The sequence below is a fragment of the Artemia franciscana genome, chromosome 7, assembly GCF_032884065.1.
Source record: "Artemia franciscana chromosome 7, ASM3288406v1, whole genome shotgun sequence".
NCBI lineage: Eukaryota > Metazoa > Arthropoda > Branchiopoda > Anostraca > Artemiidae > Artemia > Artemia franciscana.
The window spans coordinates 28782685-28805754 of NC_088869.1; the positions used below are offsets into that span (position 1 = coordinate 28782685).

Sequence of the window (23070 nt, forward strand, 5' to 3'; positions counted from 1 at the left end):
TTTTGTATTGACTACTTGACTCTTCAGGAATTACATAAAAAAAAACTAGTTTTTTTAACTGAAAGTAAGGAGCGACATTAAAACTTAAAACGAACAAAAATTACCCCGTATATGAAATGGGTTGTCCCCTCCGCAATCCCTTGCTCTTTACACTAAAGTTTTTAATTGTTTTAAAAAGCAGAATTGTGGCAAAGAGTCAAACTTTAGCGTAAAGAGCAAGGGATTGCGGACGGGACAACCCATTTCATGGGTTGAAAGCTGTGTTTTTTGATAATTTTAAATTGATTGGTTGTCTCAGGATTTACATTCAACATCCATTTGACCACACTGTATTACTGCCACAGGAATTGGGAAGCTGTGTTTTTTGATAATTTTAAATTGATTGGCTGTCTCAGGATTTACATTCAACATCCTTTTGACCACATTGTATTAGTGTCACAGGAGTTGGGAAGCTGTGCTTTTTGATAATTTTAAATTGATTGGTTGTCTCAGGATTTACATTCAACATCCTTTTGACCACATTGTATTAGTGCCACAGGAATTGGGAAGCTGTGTTTTTTGATAATTTTAAATTGATTGGCTGTCTCAGGATTTACATTCAACATCCTTTTGACCACATTGTATTAGTGCCACAGGAATTGGGAAGCTGTGCTTTTTGATAATTTTAAATTGATTGGCTGTCTCAGGATTTACATTCAACATCCTTTTGACCACATCGTATTACTGCCACAGGAATTGGGAAGCTGTGTTTTTTGATAATTTTAAATTGATTGGTTGTCTCAGGATTTACATTCAACATCCATTTGACCACATTGTATTACTGCCACAGGAATTGGGAAGCTGTGTTTTTTGATAATTTTAAATTGATTGGCTGTCTCAGGATTTACATTCAACATCCTTTTGACCACATCGTATTACTGCCACAGGAATTGGGAAGCTGTGCTTTTTGATAATTTTAAATTGATTGGTTGTCTCAGGATTTACATTCAACATCCATTTGACCACATCGTATTACTGCCACAGGAATTGGGAAGCTGTGTTTTTTGATAATTTTAAATTGATTGGCTGTCTCAGGATTTACATTCAACATCCTTTTGACCACATCGTATTACTGTCACAGGAATTGGGAAGCTGTGTTTTTTGATAATTTTAAATTGATTGGCTGTCTCAGGATTTACATTCAACATCCTTTTGACCACATCGTATTACTGCCAAAGGAATTGGGAAGCTGTGCTTTTTGATAATTTTAAATTGATTGGTTGTCTCAGGATTTACATTCAACATCCATTTGACCACATTGTATTACTGCCACAGGAATTGGGAAGCTGTGTTTTTTGATAATTTTAAATTGATTGGCTGTCTCAGGATTTACATTCAACATCCTTTTGACCAAATCGTATTACTGCCACAGGAATTGGGAAGCTGTGTTTTTTGATAATTTTAAATTGATTGGCTGTCTCAGGATTTACATTCAACATCCTTTTGACCACATCGTATTACTGCCACAGGAATTGGGAAGCTGTGTTTTTTGATAATTTTAAATTGATTGGCTGTCTCAGGATTTACATTCAACATCCTTTTGACCACATTGTATTACTGCCACAGGAATTGGGAAGCTGTGTTTTTTGATAATTTTAAATTGATTGGCTATCTCAGGAATTATATTTAACATTTTTTTGTCCGTCTTTTGGCCAAGATTGCCGTTTTGCGCCACAAAATGGCAGGAAAAACCATATTGCTGCTGCGCAACTTTTTTTGCAACTAAAAAATGACACTAGACAATTCAATTTCCATTTGAACGAGCTCTTTTCTAATATTCATGGATAACTGGTTCGATACGATCATCGCTGCAAAAGAAAACAAATAAACACGACTAGTGACCATTTTCTGAAAAAAAGTAAAAATTTAGTATTTTAAAAAATAAGGAATTTAAAGCTCTGCAAAGATATTTACTGACATACAGAATATGATGTTGCAATTTTAATCAAGAGCACTCCTTGTTGGGGAGTTTCCCCCCTTTTTTTCAAAAAGCATGCCAATATTCTCAGGCTCGTAACTTTTGGCGGGTGACTTTAAACTTCTTGAATTTAAATATTTAAATTATAAAAATCGATTCATTTGGTGTAGCTGTTGCTATCATAACTTCTTTTTAGAGTTTCAACAATACTATTACCACAATTCAACTCTTACTTGCAGTTCCTTACTACGAACAGTTTGGAAAGCAAACACTTTTTTGGAAAATGTTTTTTTTAATGAAAATGGAAATCTTTAAGACACACTACATAATCATGTAGAGTTATGTGGTCAAAATCAATCTTTTCAAGACATCTAAATAAAAGCTAATTAATCAAAATTGACGGATTGTGTTTTTCTTGGCGCCAATAGCTATCACGCAACAGATAGCAAAAGTGAGTAATTAATTGAAAGTTAAATGGTTTATTGATATTTAATTTATAAGTGTCTATTTTAATGGCACCTTCTTTACAATGCATAATATGGCAAAACGATACACAAGCCAATTAAGTCTATTTTTGCGATAGCCTAAGCGGGATTATTGGAGATGAGACTCGTAGAATCTTGACACGTTTTGGCCAAGCTATTTGAGATGGTGGCACCTTCAATCACCAATGTAATGTGACATGTCCGATCCTTTTTAGTGATTACTAAATATCCAACAGTTCTTGAAATAATGTTTTCAGCATTGAATGAGTATCCAAAACTTCTTGAAATAATATTTTCACATAAATCCGCATAGAGGTCTTAAATGTGTTTTACTCTGACGAGAGCATTGAATGAACTGACGACTGATGTTTGTAAGAATTAAATAAAAAAATAAGTTTTTCAAATGAAAGTAAGGAGCGACATTAAAACTTAAAACAAACAGAAATTACTCCGTATACGAAAGGGGCTTTTTCTCCTCAACGCCCCGCTCTTTACGCTAAAGTTGTTTTACTGTTTTAAGAAGTAGAGTTAAGAGAAAGGGTCAAACTTTAGCGTAAAGAGCGAGGCGTTGAGGAGGAAAAGCCCCTTTCATATACGAAGTAATTTCTGTTTGTTTTAAGTTTTAATGTCGCTCCTTACTTTCATTTAAAAAACTTAATTTTTTTTTATTTAATTCTTACAAACATCAGTCGTCAGTTCATTCAATACTCTCGTCAGAGTAAAACACATTTAAGACCTCTATGCGGATTTATGTGAAAATATTATTTCAAGAACTTTTGGATACTCATTCAATGCTGAAAACATTATTGCAAGAACTGTTGGATATTTAGTAATGCGTATTAATATTTGGATATTAGTACAATATTAATGTACAATGGAACGAAAAAGGAAAAATTCGAAACGAGAAGGTATGAATATATAAGGTTTTTAATTGTTTTAAAAAGTAGGATTGTGGCAAAGAGTCAAACTTTAGCGTAAAGAGTGAGGGATTCCGGAGGGGACAACCCATTTCATATACGGAGTAATTACTGTTCGTTTTAAGTTTTAATGTCGCTCCTTACTTTCAGTTAGAAAAACAGTTTTTTTTCACTTAATTTCTGAACGTTTTTGAATTAATGCATGTTTGATTTTAGCTCTCCGTACATAAATTATTAAAATGAAATTTGCATATTAATTCTTTTTTTTTGGCTAAATGGCTTTCTCTTAGTTTTGATCAGACAATTTTGAGAAATAAGGGGTGTGGAAGGAGGCCTAGTTACCCTTCAATTTTTCGGTTACTTAAAAAGGCAACTAAAACTTTTAATTTTTAACGAACGTTTTTATTAGTAAAAAATATACGTAACTTAAGAATTAACTTACGTAACAAACTTTTATATTCTTATATTTTTGATTCTATATATGGGGGGGGGGGTTTGTCCCCTCGTTAATACCTCGCTCTTCACACTAAATCTTAAGTTTTGTAACAATTCTTTAAGAATGACCCCTGAATCAGAAAGACCGTAGAATAAATAGTTGAAATTACTAAAAATACTTTAGCATAAAGAGCGAAGTATTTATCTCCTCCTAAATACCTCGCTCTTTATGCTAAAGTATTTTTAGAACCCCTTATATGCGTAATAATCTCTGTTCGTTTTAAGTTTTAACGCTACTCCTTACTTTCAACTGAAAAAACTTTTTCATGTTTATATCTTCATTGTTTTTTTTTTAATAGTAATGCTAGAAAATCCTGTGCCCTTTTCATTGAATTTCTCTTCCCCCATGAAATATTCCTCCAAGGAAAGATCCTCCCACATAAGCCCCTCCCCTCAACTCCACACCCAAACCAAAAAAATCCGCCTGAAAACGTCGGTACACTTCCCAATAACCATTACTGTATGTAAACATTGGTCAAAGTTTGTAACTTGCAATCCCTCCCCAGAGACTGTGGGGGAGTAGGTCATCCCCAAAGACATAGTTATTATGGTTTTCGACTATGCGGAACAAAATGGCTATCTCAAAATTTTGATCCGTTGACTTTGGGAAAAAATGAGCGTGGGAGGGGGCCTAGGTGCCATCCGATTTTTTGGTCACTTAAAAAGGGCACTAGAACTTTTCATTTCCGTTAGAATGAGCCCTCTTGCAACACTCTAGGACCACTTGGTCGATACGATGACCCCTGGGGAAAAAAACAAAAAAAAAAAACAAATAAACACGCACCCGTGATCCGTCTTCTGGCAAAAAATACGAAATTCCACATTTCTGTAGATTGAACCTCAAAATTTCTTCTTTAGGGTTCTCTGATACGTTGAATACGATGGTGTGATTTTTGTTAAAATTCTATGACCTTTAGGGGGTGTTTCCCCCTATTTTCCAAAATAAGGCACATTTTCTCAGGCTCGTAACTTTTGATAACAAAGACTAAATTTGATGAAACTTATATATTTAAAATCAGCATAAAAATCCGGTTCTTTTCATATATCTCTTAGCATCAAAGTTCCGTTTTTTAGAGTTTCGTTTACTATTGAGCCGGGTCGCTCCTTACTAGTTCGTTACCACGAACTGTTTGAACAGAGAAAATGCCATAAAGATAGCTTTTAAAGTTAGGATAACTTCTCGATGGTTATTCTGCTGAAAGTGAATTTGGGTTCGAAAATAAGACAGAAAGGGAAAAAAAATACTCCGTCAGTGATAAAATGAAAATTACTCGAACATTTCAGACAGGACCTGCATAAACTGTCAGCTAGGCACATACGCAAGTTTTTTTTTGATGGGATTAAAAAACAGTAAAACAAAATATTCTATCTGGTAATTTGAATAAGAAGTACCCAAAAATTGTTCTGCTCCTCTCGGATGTGTACCTACGAGCCAAGATTAGAAAATTGGAAGCTATAGTGATGACAATGGTCAATAATGGTTCTGAAGGGTGAGCGTTCCAAAAAACGGAGGAAGATTTGCTAGATGTTTTCAAGAGAAATTGCCTATGGATTGTTTTGGGTACCCGACTGACTGAACGTATTTCAAACAGTAAGCTGCACGAAAAGGGGAGTTCAATGCCACTTTCATGGCTATAATGAGAGAAAGGTTCAGAGGGCTAGAGCACGTTCTGCAGATGGAGGATGGCAGATTACCAAAGAGTGTCCTTTTCAGCCAACGGTCTAGGGCTAAACCAAAGGTAGGTCGTTCACAGTTGGGGTGGGAGGATATCATAAAGAAAGATTTAAGGGAAATGTGAACTTCTTGGGAGGGTGTAAAGAGGGAGGCTTTGAACAGATTGGGGTAGAGAAAGAGCGTGCATGGCTGTGTTGGCTAAAGACAGCTTAGTGCTGCGGTGAGTTGTTAGTAGTAGTAGTCGTTTTCTTGTACTTAGCTTCTTTGTTTCTGTGTTTTTGTGCTGCACAGAACACATAATGGTAGAGGTTATTGCTGAGATATTCGACGTTCTCTACTTTTTAATTTTCTGATAATTTCCTCCTTTTCTCCCTTGTATCTTGTTTAATATATCCAGTGTACTTTCATAGCTTATTCAATCTGATGCTAAGGACTTACTCAAGCCGAGGCAGACATTTATTAGCAAGCTCTGAGTTTCAGAATGTGAGCCTGCCAAAACCCTACTTGGCTCGCTTCAAGGCCACCTCTGCGCTTGATTTATTTCTGCTCGAGAACTATTTTAAAAAGATTTAGAATAGATATTGTCCATGGATTTGTCCAAAGGCCCAGAATAACTGCCAAGTTTATATCCGTCCACAGTATTTAATATCATTTTGTAGTCAACTAGTGCAGTGGACAGCTATTTGCATGGGTAAGGTGTAGCTTAATACAGGGCAGCAATCTGGATAGCCAAAACAAATATACTATTAGATTCTCCATTCAATATTTTTTTCAAAATAATAATAACCGGCCTTACCCCCCCCCCCCCCCGCAATTTGTTCACATTGTTCCGTAATTGGTCCAATAAACGCCTTGTTATATTGAATCACAATATTTAATATCAATTTGTAAGCAACTATTGCAGTGGAATACTATTTTTATGGTGGAGGTTTAATAAATGGCAGCTATCAGGATAGTTAAAACAATAATATAACATTCTCCATTCAATGCTATTTTAAAATATGATAATCGAAATTGCCCCCCCCCCCCCTGTTACATATATATCAAGGCTATATTCAAAGTTTGCGGTTTTTTCAAAATAGCTTTATTTGGCTGTGTGTTGATGAGAAACAAGCACAAAAAGATGATGGTAAACCCACAAAATCAGCAAACTGTTGTATCCATCTTAGGGCTATATCTGCTCCAATTGAATAGGGGTTAGGATGCAATTGAGATGGTAGTTATTATTACATTTGCAATTTCTACCTTATAATAAACCTTAAATATTTTTCATTGGTAACTGTAATATGAAACATAATATGATTAGAATTTGACCTTTAAAATAGAAAGTTTACTATGCTGCGTCACTTTCTCAACCCTACAAAAGGCCTGATTATAATTTCTTTTTTGGAATGATACCCTTTTCATCCGACCTAAATGGCTTAATTTTGTTTGACTTAAGGGATATCTATTTTCCTTTTCAGCCTTTTGTTCTTGTTTTGTTTAATTTATGAGAATAACCTGAGCAGATTTGGGTAAATTTTTCGCAGTTCATATAATTGACTTACCAATAAATTGAATATACAACTTAATGCCTTTTTTTATGTTCTTTACGAATATAATAATCGCTTCTACCGCAAATTCCAGTTTAAGTACTTTTTGACCCAGCCTAACATAAACTAACCTTATTATAAAAAAATTTTGCGCTGACAAAACGTAGTATTATTTTGTCGAAAACAATCGATAACTCATGCTTTAATTGAAAATTCGTCATTTTTAAGAGCTCAAAAAGTGCAACCTCAAAAATTTGCAGTAGAAGCGATTATAATATTCGTAAAGAACATAAAAAGGCATCAAGTGGTATTTTCACAGTATTGGTAAGTCAATTATATGAACTGCGAAAAATTTACCAGTCAATTTTCTTCATCAGCCTTTGTTCTTATTTTGTTTAATTTGATGAAAATAACCTGAGCAGATTTGATTAGAGGACTTACCTGAGTCTTCTTAATCCTTTAATCCCTTCTTCCTCATCCAACCATGTCAAACTAAAGGCTTACAAACACTTAACACTTCGCATAGATACTTCCAAGAGTTCAGTGGCTTCTCCCGGTAACTTGTGACCTTTGTGTCAATTATCACAATACAGGGCTGATGATTGTTCAATCAAACGGAAAGTCTAAAAGCAAACAAAAATGTCAGCCACGTATCAATCTGTAGTTCAAAGTTGGTTCAACTTTCTAAAGAATGTAATATTTTAGATCAGGATTCACACAAATATTTGCTTGTTCTGCACTTAAGATGCCTGGAAAAAGTAAAATAAGGTCAATTGATTATTGTTTTCTTTTAATTTTGAATGTTACATAACTTAGTAGCAGCAAAATTAATCTTGTAAATAATATCTTTACTGGATTTATCTTGTATCTAAATATTTGACTTTAAGTTGAAACTTATAAACCCTAAAATGAAAATTGTCCTGTCAGATGGTAAATTTTTGTCGATTTTTCTTCTCAAAAAAATAAAAACTGATAGCTCATGGTATCCCCTCGTTTAGGTCGTCAGATTCAAACGAGAGGTAATCGCTAGCTGAACATTTTTTGGCTACTCTGCAGCATTTCTGAGAATCAAATCATTTAGTTTGCATGTTAGTGTACCCCTTGTAAAGAGTTGCCCGCTTCCCATATCGATCCAAATTGAAAGTTGAGACTTGGACAACAACAGGACACAACCTAAGTGCTACTCACCCAACACAACTGTCTTATGTATCAGGGGACTGTCACCTACCCAAAAGGCTACTTTTTATGCCAAAGTTTATATTTTTGGTCCCAATGCTTCAAAAATGAATGCTCTACCGCAAGAGTAATATTATAAGAAGTCTTATTAAGCAATTTTTCAAAAATCATGAAGTTAATTTAGTTGCATTTGCTTTAAACAATATATTTTCTACTGAAAAGTTTTGGAAGGCTTTCGGTGAATGAAACCATTGTAACTATCAACAGACTATATTTATCGGGAATATAAATGCGCCGAAGATAAACCAACTTGTTTACTACGAAGCGGTTATATTTATCGGGAATATAAAAAGCGTCAAGCAAAGCAAAGAAAATAATAATAAGCTCCTGGTATTTTACAGCTAAGGTACCTATCAGCTCCTATGATCTTTAATTTAAACTGTTACACTTTTGTATGACATTGAAGTCTGCATAGTTTAAAATAAATCTGTCCACCCACAAAAAAAATCCCTAGCAAAGCATTATCAAGAACATTCTTTAGCGCGTTTATGGACTAAGTATCTATCTAATTTACATATTGGATAGTTCCACCTCCTTAGTACTAATCGAGATTTTTAAGTCGTAAAGAAAGCGCCGTTTCAGGTTTCTTTTTTCACACCTTTACACATCCAAATTTTTTTTTAAGGGAAATTAGTCACTATAAGCCTTTATCAAGATTAAGTTTTTGTAATATCGTTAGCAATTGATCGTTAGCAATTTAACGATCTCCTTAACTTTTTACGCATCTCTTGCTTTTTTTGGAAAACTTTTCAAGTGCTCTCAGAGACAGAGAATTCACTAATACGATTTCTCATAAAAACCCGAATACTCATTCTAAGTTTCAGGGACGGATCAAGAGGGGAGGGGGGGCAACATGTTCAGAATACCGGTTCGTAGAGGTGCTATCTCGTAAGACGCTTTTTGATCCAATCAAATAATAGAAGCTTTAGCAAATTAAGGTTAATTAAAAACTATCCTAGAAAAAAGAAGTGGATTATGCTTAGAAGAAGAATGTATTATACTTAGAACTTTGAAACTTAAGTATAATCCACATAGAACATGATATGTCTTCAAAGCTTTCGTCCGAAGATATTACAAAGACTTTTGGTTTGAGAAAACCACTATGGTTGAGTTGTAGTGTAATATAAGGTTGACTGTATGTAATATAAACTGTATATGTACTATGTCACCAATAAAATGTTGTCACGTGGAATCTTACAGTTTATCTTGGACGTTATTGTACATATTAGGATTTACATAAAAAATATTAATTATAATATAATGAATAAATAAAATATACATTAAATGAAAATATTCTTATGAGAAGTAAAACAACCATAATTTGACATGTATAATGTGTTGGTTGACAGGGAGAAACCAAATTTCATTCTTGCAGCGGGCGCCGACAGGTCTAGATCTGTCCTTGCCAGGTTTTCCCAAATTTTGTTTAATCCAGTAGAATTAATAATGAAAATCATGGTTTGTGGGCAACCCCGATCAAATTAAAAGTTAATAATTTCAAATCAAACAGTTCGTGGTAACGAACTGTAGTAAGGAGCGACCCGGCTCAATAGTAAACGAAACTCTAAAAAACGGAATTTTGATGCTAAAAGATACATCAAAAGAATCAGATTTTTATGCTGATTTTAAATATATAAGTTTCATCAAATTTAGTCTTTGTCATCAAAAGTTACGAGCCTAAGACAATTTGCCTCATTTTGGAAAATAGGGGGAAACACCCCCTAAAAGTCACACGCTAAAGTTTGACTCTTTGCCACAGTTCTACTTTTTAAAACAATTAAAAACTTTAGCGTAAAGAGCGAGGGATTGCGGAGGGGACAACCCATTTCATATAAGGAGTAATTTCTGTTCGTTTTAAGTTTTAATGTCGCTTCTTACTTTCAGTTAAAAAAACTCGTTTTTTTTATTTAATCAGCATAAAAGCTTGATTATATTAGACTATTTATTTCCCCAGGCTCCCAGCTTTTCAATTGAGCTTAATATGGGAGGGAAAATTTGCTGTTGTTTAAAAAGGACAACATCAACGGCACCACAAGGGGAAGGGGGAAAGTAATTTTGACCTCCCTAGATTTAGGAAAAATAATGTTTTTGTGTATTCATTAAAAAAAATCAGAAAAAGCCCCCCGCCCCTCATTTTGAAAAATATCCTCTTTTAGTTCCATTAAAAAAAAATCATGCTCCTCCCTACGCTGTCGTAAGTTGGCACACCTGGGTCGGCCTCGTCCTTCTTATAATAATAGTTTATGCCGTTAATCTTTCAATTTCTATACAAGCACAAAAATTTTCACATTGACATCATCTGTACAAATTTCTCCCTGCAAAGAACCTGTAGGATTATTTAGTAAATTAAGCTTTAATCTTACACTATATTCCTAGCTACCTTCAAGCAATAATGTGAATTACATGGCATATTTGTATATTCTATCGCACGCGTTTGGTGTGTTTCCATTGTAAACATTCCATGTGTTATATAATGCTCCAAGGGTCACATACTCAGTAATTCCTTCAATTTTGCTTCAATTCTAGATGGAAACCTACACGAGGGAGTGCTTGAGCTAATAATTGCTCCTATTTTTGTTCTTATTCTCTATTAATTAAAAAAACTAACTAAAAAAGCAAGAATGACACTTCAATCTACAGACAGTTCGTTATAAGTTCGACTTGATTTTTTGCAGATTTTTTTAAAAATTAATTTTTCTTTGTTTTTAACTAACGTGGCTTTGTTAGTGGTTAATGACAGGAGTGGTTTGGATTTTTTTTTCAGTTTTTCTCCTTGAGAAAAATTTGGTTTTGATATTTAATTTTGGATTGAATTTAAACATTCAATCAAAATTGTCTTGGCGAATACAAAGGTAGCAACCACAATATTTGATAAAAATAAGATAAGATTTTTTCATGATTAAACACACATACAGGTACAATACTCTAAGCTTTTGCCACAAAGGCTCCCTGGCCTGTAAAGAAGGAGAAAGATGTACACGCCACTACTTAGAGAAAAAAAAATCACTGACTTACAGAGAGAAGAAACAAAATAGAATACAAAAATTCAATAGATTAGACGGATTAAATAAATTAAATAGACTCCGATGAATCCTGCTAAAAAAAAGAGTACAAACAATAAAAAATAAATAGCTGTACAGTTTCTAAGAGGCTAGAATTTTTTTTTTGAAAAACCTAAAAGAGGGGCACCATCAGGCTGATTCAAGCATCACATTCCATACGATATGACTGGCCACTTCAAGTTTGAAATCTAAGTCTGACCCTGCACATTGTTGACTGAAAAATATAATGGTGCTATTCTTTTGTCACTACAGTGTTCCTTTCAAAGGAGGAATCTTGGCACAAACTAGCTTATGAATAATCTCCGTAATTCTTGAAGGGCAAAATCCATCCCCCCACTCCCCGTCCTGTGGAATGCTTTGAATATACGCATATTTTAAAAAAATCCTAAGGTTGCACTAATAATATAAAAGTAAACCTATAAAACTTAAGTTTAACTTTAGGATTAATAGCTTTAAGCCTAAAGTTAAATTTGAATTTTTAGCTAAAACGAATTTTAAGGGCTATGGCGGGAAATTGGTTCCAGGGAAACTTCAGCACTGTAAAACTTCCTATAATACCTGTCTAGGCTATGTGATAAGATGGCAAATGACACCCAGAATAATTATTTTGTATTGAAAACTTTATGAAAGGTAATTTAGTCTATCTCATAGTTTTAATATCGTTAAATAAAAAAAAAAAAAAAACAGCCATATTCATACATGACTACCCAGAATACATAGGTAATAGACTAAAATAAAAAAATATCAAAATAAAAAACTACATAAAATAAAATAATTAAATAATATGGTTAAGTAAAAGAGCTTTAAGTACTAAGAGAAAAGTATGTTCGTGGTTCGGTTGGACAGCTTGGAATCTTAGGATGCGAATGTAAATACAGGAGTCCGGAAAAGATCACTTACCAAATTTGTAATAGCCTGAATAAATTTTCAAGTTCACACAGGAATTAAGTAACAATAAAGAATGATGCGTTGGCAAGTTAGTATCATATACTTTTAGTGAAGAGCTTAAAACTGCCCCAACGACCTACTTCGAAGATGATCTCCCTTCATTATCATAAAAGACGGGTTGATAGCAGTGATGTGATTGCTACTCGGAACTGAAAGTTGGTAGAAATAGTTTCGGTGGATTTTTTGTAACAGGCACCTAAAGCAAATAACTCACAGACGATTAAAACCAATAATCATGTTTGAATAATTTGCGGTTACTTTGAGCATTTAGTTTCTTGTCATGTGTGAGTGATGTTTAATCCTTTTGAATGTGCGGTATTACGACTTCTTGATTGGAAAAGGGTTTTCCATAAATCCCAGCTTCTGTCACTTTTATTTGACTTTTACTGGTAGCGGATATGTCAAACATTGAATTTATAACACTTAAATTGAATAAGTAGTTATTGGACTGTATCCTTTCGTAAATAGTACATTTTTAAATCAGGCTGTTGAAAGCTTAATTGCGTAAACAACAACATTGGCACAAAATTCATTGTTACATTCGTAACACACACACTTTCAATATTATCAGACAGTTCCTGGTTACGAACTGTAAACGAAGAACGGCTCGTGCCAATAGTAACTAAAACCCCAGAAAGCCGAGTTTTGATAACATTGCATTAATATAACTCTAATTGTAGAATACATTTAATAAGGTTGTTTTACGCATCAAAAGCCATGAGAATGGGAAAGTGTCCCTAATTTTTGAAAAAGAGAAACACCCGAAAAGAGGAATGATCTTGATGGGATTCATGCTGTCAAGTTCAGCATGTCAGAGGATTTCAAAGTCCAATATGAAAAATGCGAATTTTTATACTATTCCCCTCCCAGGGGCGTAATTTACTATGAAGCAGGGGGACAACTGTCCCTCCCAGACCACGGTTACTATAACATACCTTTATAGTACTTTTACAGTACTACATAGTACCTTCACGGTACCAAATGGCTTGTTTTTTTGTCTTTACTGTCATTTCCACTAGATTTTAGAAAATTGGCTCCAACTTTACCCTCCCCCCAGGATTTTGAAGAAACTATAATACTGCACCCTCCCAACCGAAGAGAAATTTTAATGGGGTTATATTTCGGAGATTTTTATCAATCTCAGGATAATGTTTTACAAATAGGTGACTTAAATGTATAAGTGGAAGTTGAAGGAGGGAGTAGCAACATCCCTCATATCTAAGAGACGTTTAAGATAGGCATTTTGGTGTAAAAAAAAAAAAAACTATAAATAAAAGCAACCCTTGTTAACACGTTTCTGAAAATATTGTATTATAAGGATTAGTAGGAAACTGCTTTATGTAAAATTAAGGGTTTTACTGTTTTAAAAAGTAGAGTTGAGAGAAAGAGTCAAACTTTAGCGTAAAGAGTGAAGCATTGAGGAAGGAATAACCCCTTTCATATGCGGGGTAAATTTCATAGGAGAATGGTAACGCTAGCATTTATGTTTTATTCCAGGGATGATCGTACCGAACCAATATTCATAAATTACTAAAATAATTCTGAGAACTATTTGAGGGGCATTCGCATAGTCTCCCAGTCCCCGAGGCCTGGCTAGTACCTGGTATGCCAATTTTACCTAGGAATTCTTACAATCGATATCAAATGAACGCTATAAATCCTTTATCAAATAAAACTAGAAGCTATGGACTAACACTTAATTGCACACTAGCTATTAAGATGGAGTTGCTTGGATTTTGTCAGGGGGCCAGGGGGCTTTATGAAGGGTGTTGAGGGGGTAAAAACTCTCCTGTTATTGTGAAAACGATGTTTTATTTTGAAAAGTTAATATACAAAGTGAGCCTATTTTCTTGAAGTGTCTTTATATAAAATTAAATTTCAATGCAGAGAATGAAGGTTGAGGAAACAGGAAATCCTGGACATTGTATTAAAATGAACAGAAATAAATAAAGTGCTTTTTCAAAATCATAGTCAAGTGTGACAATAGAACTTAAACGAATAGAAATTATTCTGGCGAATAGAAATAAAAATTAAAACGAATAGATATTATTATTTCTACCACCCATAGTTCAAGAACGAATGCTTAAACACAAGGGAAGATGGGTAAAAATATTTTTTACTTTACCTCAAGAATTGAAAGGCTTGTAGATGAGCATTGAGCTTTGTTTTGTTTTTTCCCAGAATTTCAGATATTTGATGTGCTGTATCTCATTTTTATTTTATTACCAACAATGCAGGAAAATTTTTATGTTTTTCATTATGCCAAGTGTCTTAACAATTAGTTTAAATGTGTAATCATAGGTTGTCTGTAAACTACTATAATCTTTTAATGCGTTGTTTTTACTTATGGCTTGTAAAAATAAGGGGAAAAATATGTTCGAAATAGGGCTTTGAAAATCATGTAAATGATAAACGAATGTCTGTTATTTATTTGGATTCGCCATTTAAAGTTTAATCAAATGAAATTGAAATTTTGAGCTGTATATATTGGTAATTGGTCAATACAGGCGTTTACCAAGTTTTGCTTAGTAAGACCCCCTTCATAGAGGTTCATTTGTGAAAGGACCAGGTGTAAAAACCTTAGAGAGTCCCTTATTGAAGTGAAGTGGAAGGGGTAAAATAACTCCTAAAAATCTGTCAGGATAGAGGACTTGTTAGGAAAAAGGACTTGTCTAGGACTTGTTCGAATCAAGAAATCCTCCAATGAGTTTTGCCAATTTTACTTGCATAGCCAAGGGGGAAATTGAGTAATATACAAAGAAATTTTTTTTAATACCCCCCCCCCTTTTTTATGCCTTGGGATCTCTAGGCAATATTTGGTATAGAAAAAAAAAGAAAAAAAAACATTGGCTCTAAAATAAGAACGCAGGGTATTTGCCTTTTCGTTCACAGGTGACTTTTTGAAATCAGGATACGGTAAGTGAGTATGTGTTTTTCACATAGTATTTTATCCTATGTTGGAACTGAAGAATCAGTTGGTGTTGGTCTATATGATCCTTCATCAATGTTAATTATCGGTGTGCCTAAAGTAGAGCTTAGGGGGTCATACCCCTCCCTGATATTCTTAACTACGGGGATGTTGCAACTCTCCTGACTCGTATATTTTTAAAGATTGTTCGGAAAAGAGTATTAAGGGACGAAGCAAATGGTACGAAGGGTAATATTTTGATCGATAAAGCGGAATAACCTCCACTCAGGGGCTCTCAGACATTTTGTATTTAATTATGTTTCTTTCTTTTCAATCAGACTCTTTTTCTTAGATGTCTCATTTAACAAATCCTTCAATAGCAATGTTGGCAAAAATCAAATGCTGTTTTCGATTTAGGTCTTTGAAATTTCAATAAATCACATTGCAACAAATAAGTCAATAGCTTCAAGGACAAAAATTGAGGTTGAAACCAATAGGTATTCAAAAAAATGTAGGGTACATACCCTGTTTTATACCTTTTGTTTTATAACGCTTTAATTTGAGTCTTATATTTATAATTAATGATTTATTATAAAAGACCACGATTGGAAAGGAATGCCAATTACTTGAAGTTTATATGCTTGTGGCAGTCAACTGGTGTTTTCACCTCACCCAGCATTGATGATCTTGGTGATCTCCCTGGACTATGTTGAGCGATCTTCTGTCAGATGCTCTGTAAATGCGAGCCACCGAGTTGACCATCTGTGACTAAACTTTATGAATCCCCCGATAAGTTCCGGGGATCAGACATGACCAGGCTCCACAAGAGTGCAACGCCTCTACTGTTATGATTTTGAGAACGGGTACAAGGGTACTTGGTCTCAGGACCCTTTTTTCAGCCGTTGAATTTTGAGTTGCATAGATCATGAATAGGTATTTAATTTAGTATATAGGAAGCTTTAGCAAAGGCAATAAATAGTGCACTTGGTTTACAATACACGAGAGCCTCCAATAGGGTAAACCCATTTAGGAATGCAACTAGAGTTTCTTTTGTAACAATAATTTTCGCTCCTTTTGCTTGGGAAATAGTTCTGAAAATAGAAATTTGAGTCGTTTGACATCCTTCAAGGCTGCAGCGAGGAGATCTTTCTTGCAAAAGAATAGTAATGATGTTTGTTATGATGCAAGAATTTCGTATTTTATGTAAGGACAATGGGTTTCTTTTGAGTAGAATATCTGTTGTTTGTGCGTGAACCGCATAGGAATGGCAAGTAGGCTTAACTAGAGATAATTTTACCTGCATATGTAGAAGAGAAAATACTATCGTCTACTCCTGACAAGCCTTTTAAGGCTTTCTTAGTAGACACAGGGGTGCTGGTCACCTTCTATATTTTCTGCCCCTTATCAACTCAAGCTTTTGAATAATCTTGTTTCGATATTTTCATTGAAAAATATCTCTTTGGGGTACTGTCATTGAAGAATGGAATGTGATAAAATTGTATATTCCCCTTAGATTAGCACGCTATATCAGAAATACTTTGGTCCGTGAGGTTTGGTTTCAAGCCCTGGTGTCATAGTTATTTGGTTGAAACAGGGGCCAGTGGCATGACTCTATAAACTCAGCCAGAGTTGACCCAGCTTTATATTATGTACCTGGAGACCTCAAGGGAAGGTAAACAGGAAGGGTGTGTGAATGCGCAGGATGGCTGGCCCCCAGCATTGCATTGCACTTCCTGGCTGAAGGGCAATGAAACAGAGATCAACCCGTCGGTAGGGACTGAACAGTAGAGTGCCATATTATTTACGTTTTTTACCCTCCCTCCTAGATTTTGAAAAATAAATTTGCCCCTCTAGTTCTTTCGTGAATTGGCACCTCAGAGCAGAAGCTGCATAATGTTTTGTAATTTGTGTAAAATAAATAAATGTAATCAAATTTAGATTAATATGATAAAGTGATTATTTAGGAAAGCAATATAGCTGCAGTTTAGGTAGTAAGCAAGGTTAGTTGTTGTGACGACATGAAATCTGGAGTTATGTGGGCTTATACTTTAAATGTTTATACGAATTTTTCTGGTGGATTGTTTTCTAAGAAACCAACCAAAGCCTCTGGGAGATTTGTAAATCAAACAAGAAAATTAAACTCTCCTAGCCCTGAATTTAGAGACTGTAATCACATCTAGGAGGTGAAACTAGTAATATGGCTGAAAATTGTAGCAAAATTAATGACAACATTAGAGGATATGACAGTACTGGGTACTAAAATTGGTTTGAAAATCTATGGTATAAATACTAAGTCAATTACAGTTAAATTAGAAGTAAAAGAGGCTGAAGAGTGGATGCTAACTATGAAACTGATAAAAGGGATCACTTCACTTGCTAGGATAGAATTACTACTAAGGAAATATATTTGGAATGAAAGGAATCTATTACAACGGGCAAACTGAAATTAGAACAATAAAAATTGAATAAAATCTATATACTTGCTAATAAAGTCTAAAAATTGTGGTTTCGCAACTAGAAACCTCTATGAACATACTAAAGGGAAAAAAAGAACTAGATTATAGAGTTCACAATACTGCAGCGACAGATATTTTCAAATTATTCATAGTTAACCAATTTGTAAGCAACGATTCAAGGCTTACATCTTCGTTTTTTCGCTTCTCTTGTCTGACGACATATTCAATATATCCATTTATATTGCAACTTTACGGCACGCAACTGGATCTTATCATGTTTTTCATAACTTTCACTTTCTCATTATAGGGGCCTACGCAACGTGAAATGACTTTATTATGGAAATAAGCTTCCCATGAGAGTCCGTGAAAACCTGTCAAATAGCAGCATTCTTCTATTTTATTTTATTTTTTTTTTGTTTTAGAAGCGTACGAAAATCAGAATTTTAAACAGTTCGTGGCATTGAACTGTAAGTAAGGAGCGACCCGGGCTCAATAGTAACCGAAGCTTAAAAATAGAATTTTGATACCAATAGACAAATAAAAAAGATCACATTTTTATTCTGATTTTAAACATATAAGTTTCATCAAGTTTAGTCCTACCCATCAAAGTTACGAGCCTGAGAAAACTAGCCTTATTTTCAAAATTAGGGGAAACATCTTAATAAAAATCAAACCAGCAGATTTAGCGTATCAGAAAACCTTACTGTAGAGGTTTCAAGCTCCTATCTGCACAAATGTGGAATTTTGTACTTTTTGACAGAAGGAAGATCATGGATGCGTGTTTATTTGTTTTTTTTTTTTTTTTGCTTTTTTCCCAGGGGTGATCTCATTGATCCAGCGGTCCTGTAATCTCGAGAGAGGGCTTATTCGATCGAAATTTTAGTGCTCTTTTTAAGCGACCAAGAACATTGGGGGGCAACTAGGCCTCCTCCCACGCTCATTTTTCCCGAAGTCACCGGATCAAAATTTTGAGATAGCCATTTTGCTTAGCATAGTCGAAATCTTTAATAACTATGTCTTTGAGGACGACTTCATCCCCCATAATCCCCGGGGAAGGGCTGAAAGTTATGAACTTTGCCCATTGTTTACATATAGCCTAGTATTGGTTTTTGGGAAATATACAGATGTTTTCAGTTTTTTTTATGGTGGGGAGGGGGTCGGGGGAGAGGGCTACAGGGGAGGATCTTTCCATAGAGGAGATTTTCATGGGGGAAGAGAATTTCCATGAAGGGGGCGCTGGATTACCCAGCACTGTTTAAAAAAACAATCAGAAATTAAACAAAAAACTAGTTTTTCATCTGAAAGTAACGAGTAACATTAAAACTTAAAACGAACAGAATTTAATACGCATGTGAGGAGGTTCGCCCTCTCGTCAATGCCAAACTTCAATGTAAAAGTATTTTCAGTAATCTCAATCGAGCTATTTAATTAAACAACCTTTGTGATTCAGGGGTCAGAACCCCCTCATATTACGTATATAAGAAATCTCAACCCCTCGTCAATACCTCGCTCGTTGCAAGTAAAGTTCGAATTTTGTTAAATAATGGTCGATGTTAGCAATAATTTGTTTTTGTTATTTTCCAGCCATTCTTAGCATTTAATTTTACCTTAAGTAGCTTCATAACTATAATTTTTATGTGATAATAAACCAAAGATATTGCATGTCTTCGGCTTGTGATTGTTATTAAGTAATAAGAGCTAAGAGCTCATACGACACTTCTGACGAGGCAAGAAGAGCTAAGAGCCAAGAGCTCATATGGTATGATCTCTAACAGAATTCTAAGAATCAATAGATGATTTTAAAGGAAAATCATTGGCGTAATGCCGGTCAAGATTTAAAATAAGAGCTCTGAGTCACGATTTCCTTCTAAATATCAAAATTCGTTAAGGTCCGATCATCCACACGTAAGTTATAAATACCTAATTTTTTCAAATTTTTCCTCTCCCTTTAGCCCACCAGATGGTCGAATCTGGGAAAAAGACTTATCAAGTCAATTTATGCAGCTCCCTGACACGCCTACCAATTTTCATCGTCCTAGCACGTCCAGAAGCACCAAACTCGCCGAATCACTGAACCCCTCCCCCAAACTCCCCAAAAGAGAGTGAATCCAGTACGGTTCCTTCAATCACGTATCAAGGACATTTGCTTATTCTATCCACCAAGCTTCATCCCGATTCCTCCACTCCAAGTGTTTTCCAAGATTTCCACTTTCAACTCCCCCCACTGTCAAAAGATCTGGTCGGGATTTGAAATAAGAGTTCTGAGACATGAATTCCTTCTAAATATCAAATTTCATTAAGATCCGGTTACCCGTTCTTAAGTTAAAAATACCTGATTTTTTTAGTTTTTTTTCCAAATTAACACCCCCTAGCTTCTCCAAAGAGAACGGATCCGTTCCAATTATGTCAATCATGTATCTAGAACTTGTGCTTATTCTTCCCATCAAGTTTCATCTCGATCTCTCCACTCTCAGCGTCAGCGTTTTCCAAGATTGCTGTTTCCCTCCTCCAACCCCCTATGTCCCCGGATCCAATTCGAGTCGAAAACGGAGCATCTGAGACATAAGATCCTTCTATATATATCAAGTTTCATTAAGATCCAATCACCTATTCGTAAGATAAAAATACTCCAATTTTCACGCTTTCCAAGAATTCCGGTTTTCCCCTCCGACTCCCCCCGATGTCACAGGATCCGGTCGGAATTTAAAATTAGAGCTTTAAAGCACACGATCCTTCTAAATATCAAATTTCATTAAGATCTGGTCACCCTTTCGTAAGTTACAAATACCTCATTTTTCAAATTACCCCCCCCCTCAACTCCACCAAAGAGAGCAGATCCGGTCCGGTTATGTCAGTCACGTATCTTAGAGAGGTTTTTATTCTTCCCATCCAGTTTCATCCTGATTTCCCCGCTTTAAGTATTTTCTAAGATTTCCACCCCCCCACCCAACTTCCCTCCCCCCAATGACGCGGGATCCGGTTGAGATTTAAAATAACAGACTTGAATTACAAGGTCCTTCTAAATACGAAGTTTCATGAAGATCCGATCACTCCTTCGTAAGCTAAAAATACATAATTTTTCTTATTTTTTCACAATTAACCCCCCCCCCCCCCAATAGAGCGGATCCGTTCCAATTATGTAAATCACGTATCTAAGACTTCTGCTAATTTTTCCCACCAAGTTTCATCCCGATCCCTCCAATCTGAGCGTTTTCCATGATTTTAGGTTCCTCCCCCCAAACTCCCCTCAATGTCACCAGATCCAGTCGGGATTTAAAACAAGAGCTTTGAGACACAATATCCTTCTAAATATCAAATTTCATTGATATCTGATCACCCGTTCGTAAGTTAAAATACCTCATTTTTTCTAATTTTTCAGAATTACCCCCCCCCAACTACCCCAAAGAGAGCAGATACGTTCCGGTTATGTCAATCATATATCTAAGACTTGTGCTTATTTTTCCCACCGAGTTTCATCCCGATCCCTCCACTCTAAGTGTTTTCCAAGTTTTAGGTTTCCCCCTCCCAACTCCCCCCCAATGTCACCAGATCCGGTCGGGATTTAAAATAACAGCTCTGAGACACGATATCCTTCCAAACATCAAATTTCATTACGATCTGATCAACCGTTCGTAAGTTAAAAATACTTCAATTTTTCTATTTTTCCGAATTTTTCCGCGGGCCCCCTACTCCCCTCCCCAGATGATCAAATCGGGAAAACGACTATTTCTAATTTAATCTGGTTTTGTCCCTGATACGCCTGCCAAATTTCATCGTCCTAGCTTACCTGGAAGTGCCTAAAGTAGCAAAACCGGGACCGACAGACCGACAGAATTTGCGATTGCTATATGTCACTTGGTTAATAGCAAGCGCCATAAAAACAAGTTTTTTTCCAACTGCAAGTAAGGAATAACATTAAAACTTAAAACGAACATAAATTATTAGGTATATCTTATAAGAATTTTTTCTATAATTCATTTTAGTCATTTAAGAATTACTCACATTGTGACTTTCATTTTCATTGAAATAGTTTCGTCCTCTTTGACCGTTTGTTGCAATGCCTTAAAAAATTAGTTCCGCAAATATCTCTAATTACGCAGGAAAATCTTTCCATGGAGAAATTTCTCGCAGGTGAAGGGAATTGTCCATGGAGGGGAGCTAGATTTCTGGAGATTATTTAAAAAACATTCAGCAATAAAATAAACAAGTTTTTTCAACTTAAAGTAAGAAGCAATATTATAATTTAAAACGAACAGAAAATATTACGTATATGAGATGGGTTGTCTCTCCTCAATTGCTCGCTCTTGCGCTAAAGTTTCCTTTTTATGGCACTTGGTATTAACCAAGTGACATATAGCAGTCGCCAATTCTGTCGGTCTGTCTGTCTGTCGGTCCCGGTTTTGCTACTTTAGGCACTTCCAGGTAAGCTAGGACGATGAAATTTGGCAAGCGTATTAGGGACCGGACCAGATTAAATTAGAAATAGTCGTTTTCCCGATTTGACCATCTGGGGGGGGGGGGGGAGTGGGGGCCCGGTTAATTCGCAAGAAATAGAAAAAATGAAGTATTTTTAACTTATCAGCGGGTGATTGGATCTTAATGAAATTTGATGTTTGGAATGATATTGTGTCTCAGAGCTCTTATTTTAAATCCCGACCGGATCTGATGACATTGGGGGAAGTTGGAGGGGGGAAACCTAAAGTCCTGGTTTTGCTACTTTAGGCACTTCCAGGTAAGCTAGGACGATGAAATTTGGCAAGCGTATCAGGGACCGGACCAGATTAAATTAGAAATAGTCGTTTTCCCGATTTGACCATCTGAGGAGGGGGGGAGTAGGGGCCGGTTAATTCGGAAAAAATAGAAAAAATGAAGTATTTTTAACTTATGAGCGGGTGATTGGATCTTAATGAAATTTGATGTTTGGAATGATATTGTGTCTCAGAGCTCTTATTTTAAATCCCGACTGGGTCTGATGACATTGGGGGGAGTTGGAGGGGGGAAACCTAAAATCTTGGAAAACACTTAGAGTAGAGGGATCGGGATGAAACTTGATGGGAAAAATAAGCGCAAGTCCCAGATACATGATTGACATAATCGGAACTGATTTGCTCTCTTTGGGGTAGTTGGGGGGGGGGGGTAATTCTTAAAAATTAGAAAAATGAGGTATTTTCAACTTACGAACGGGTGATCGGATCTCAATGAAATTTGATGTTTAGAAGGATATCGTGTCTTAGAGCTCTTATTTTAAATCCCGACCGGATCTGGTGATGGGGGCGGGGAGTTGGGAGGGGGAAACCTAAAACTTGGAAAACACTTAGAGTGGAGGGATCGGGATGAAACATGGTGGAAAAATAAACACAAGTCCTAGATAGATGATTGACATAAACAGAACGGATCCG

At 35.5% G+C, this 23070-nt stretch overlaps 1 protein-coding gene across 2 annotated transcripts in view; it reads right to left on the reverse strand.

The window, feature by feature from the left end:
- LOC136029110 (atrophin-1-like) overlaps positions 1-12389 on the reverse strand; it is a 42081-nt gene extending 29692 nt beyond the window's left edge. Inside the window, exons 1-2 of one of the 2 annotated variants that reach the window (XM_065707181.1) lie at positions 12260-12389; positions 7503-7684 (exon numbers count right to left, since the gene is read on the reverse strand). The gene's annotated coding sequence lies outside the window, so the exon portion shown is untranslated. Of the gene's footprint in view, positions 1-7502; positions 7811-12259 lie in introns of both variants that reach the window. The other variant, XM_065707180.1, reaches the window with a different exon arrangement.
- Positions 12390-23070: the final 10681 nt, after the last annotated feature.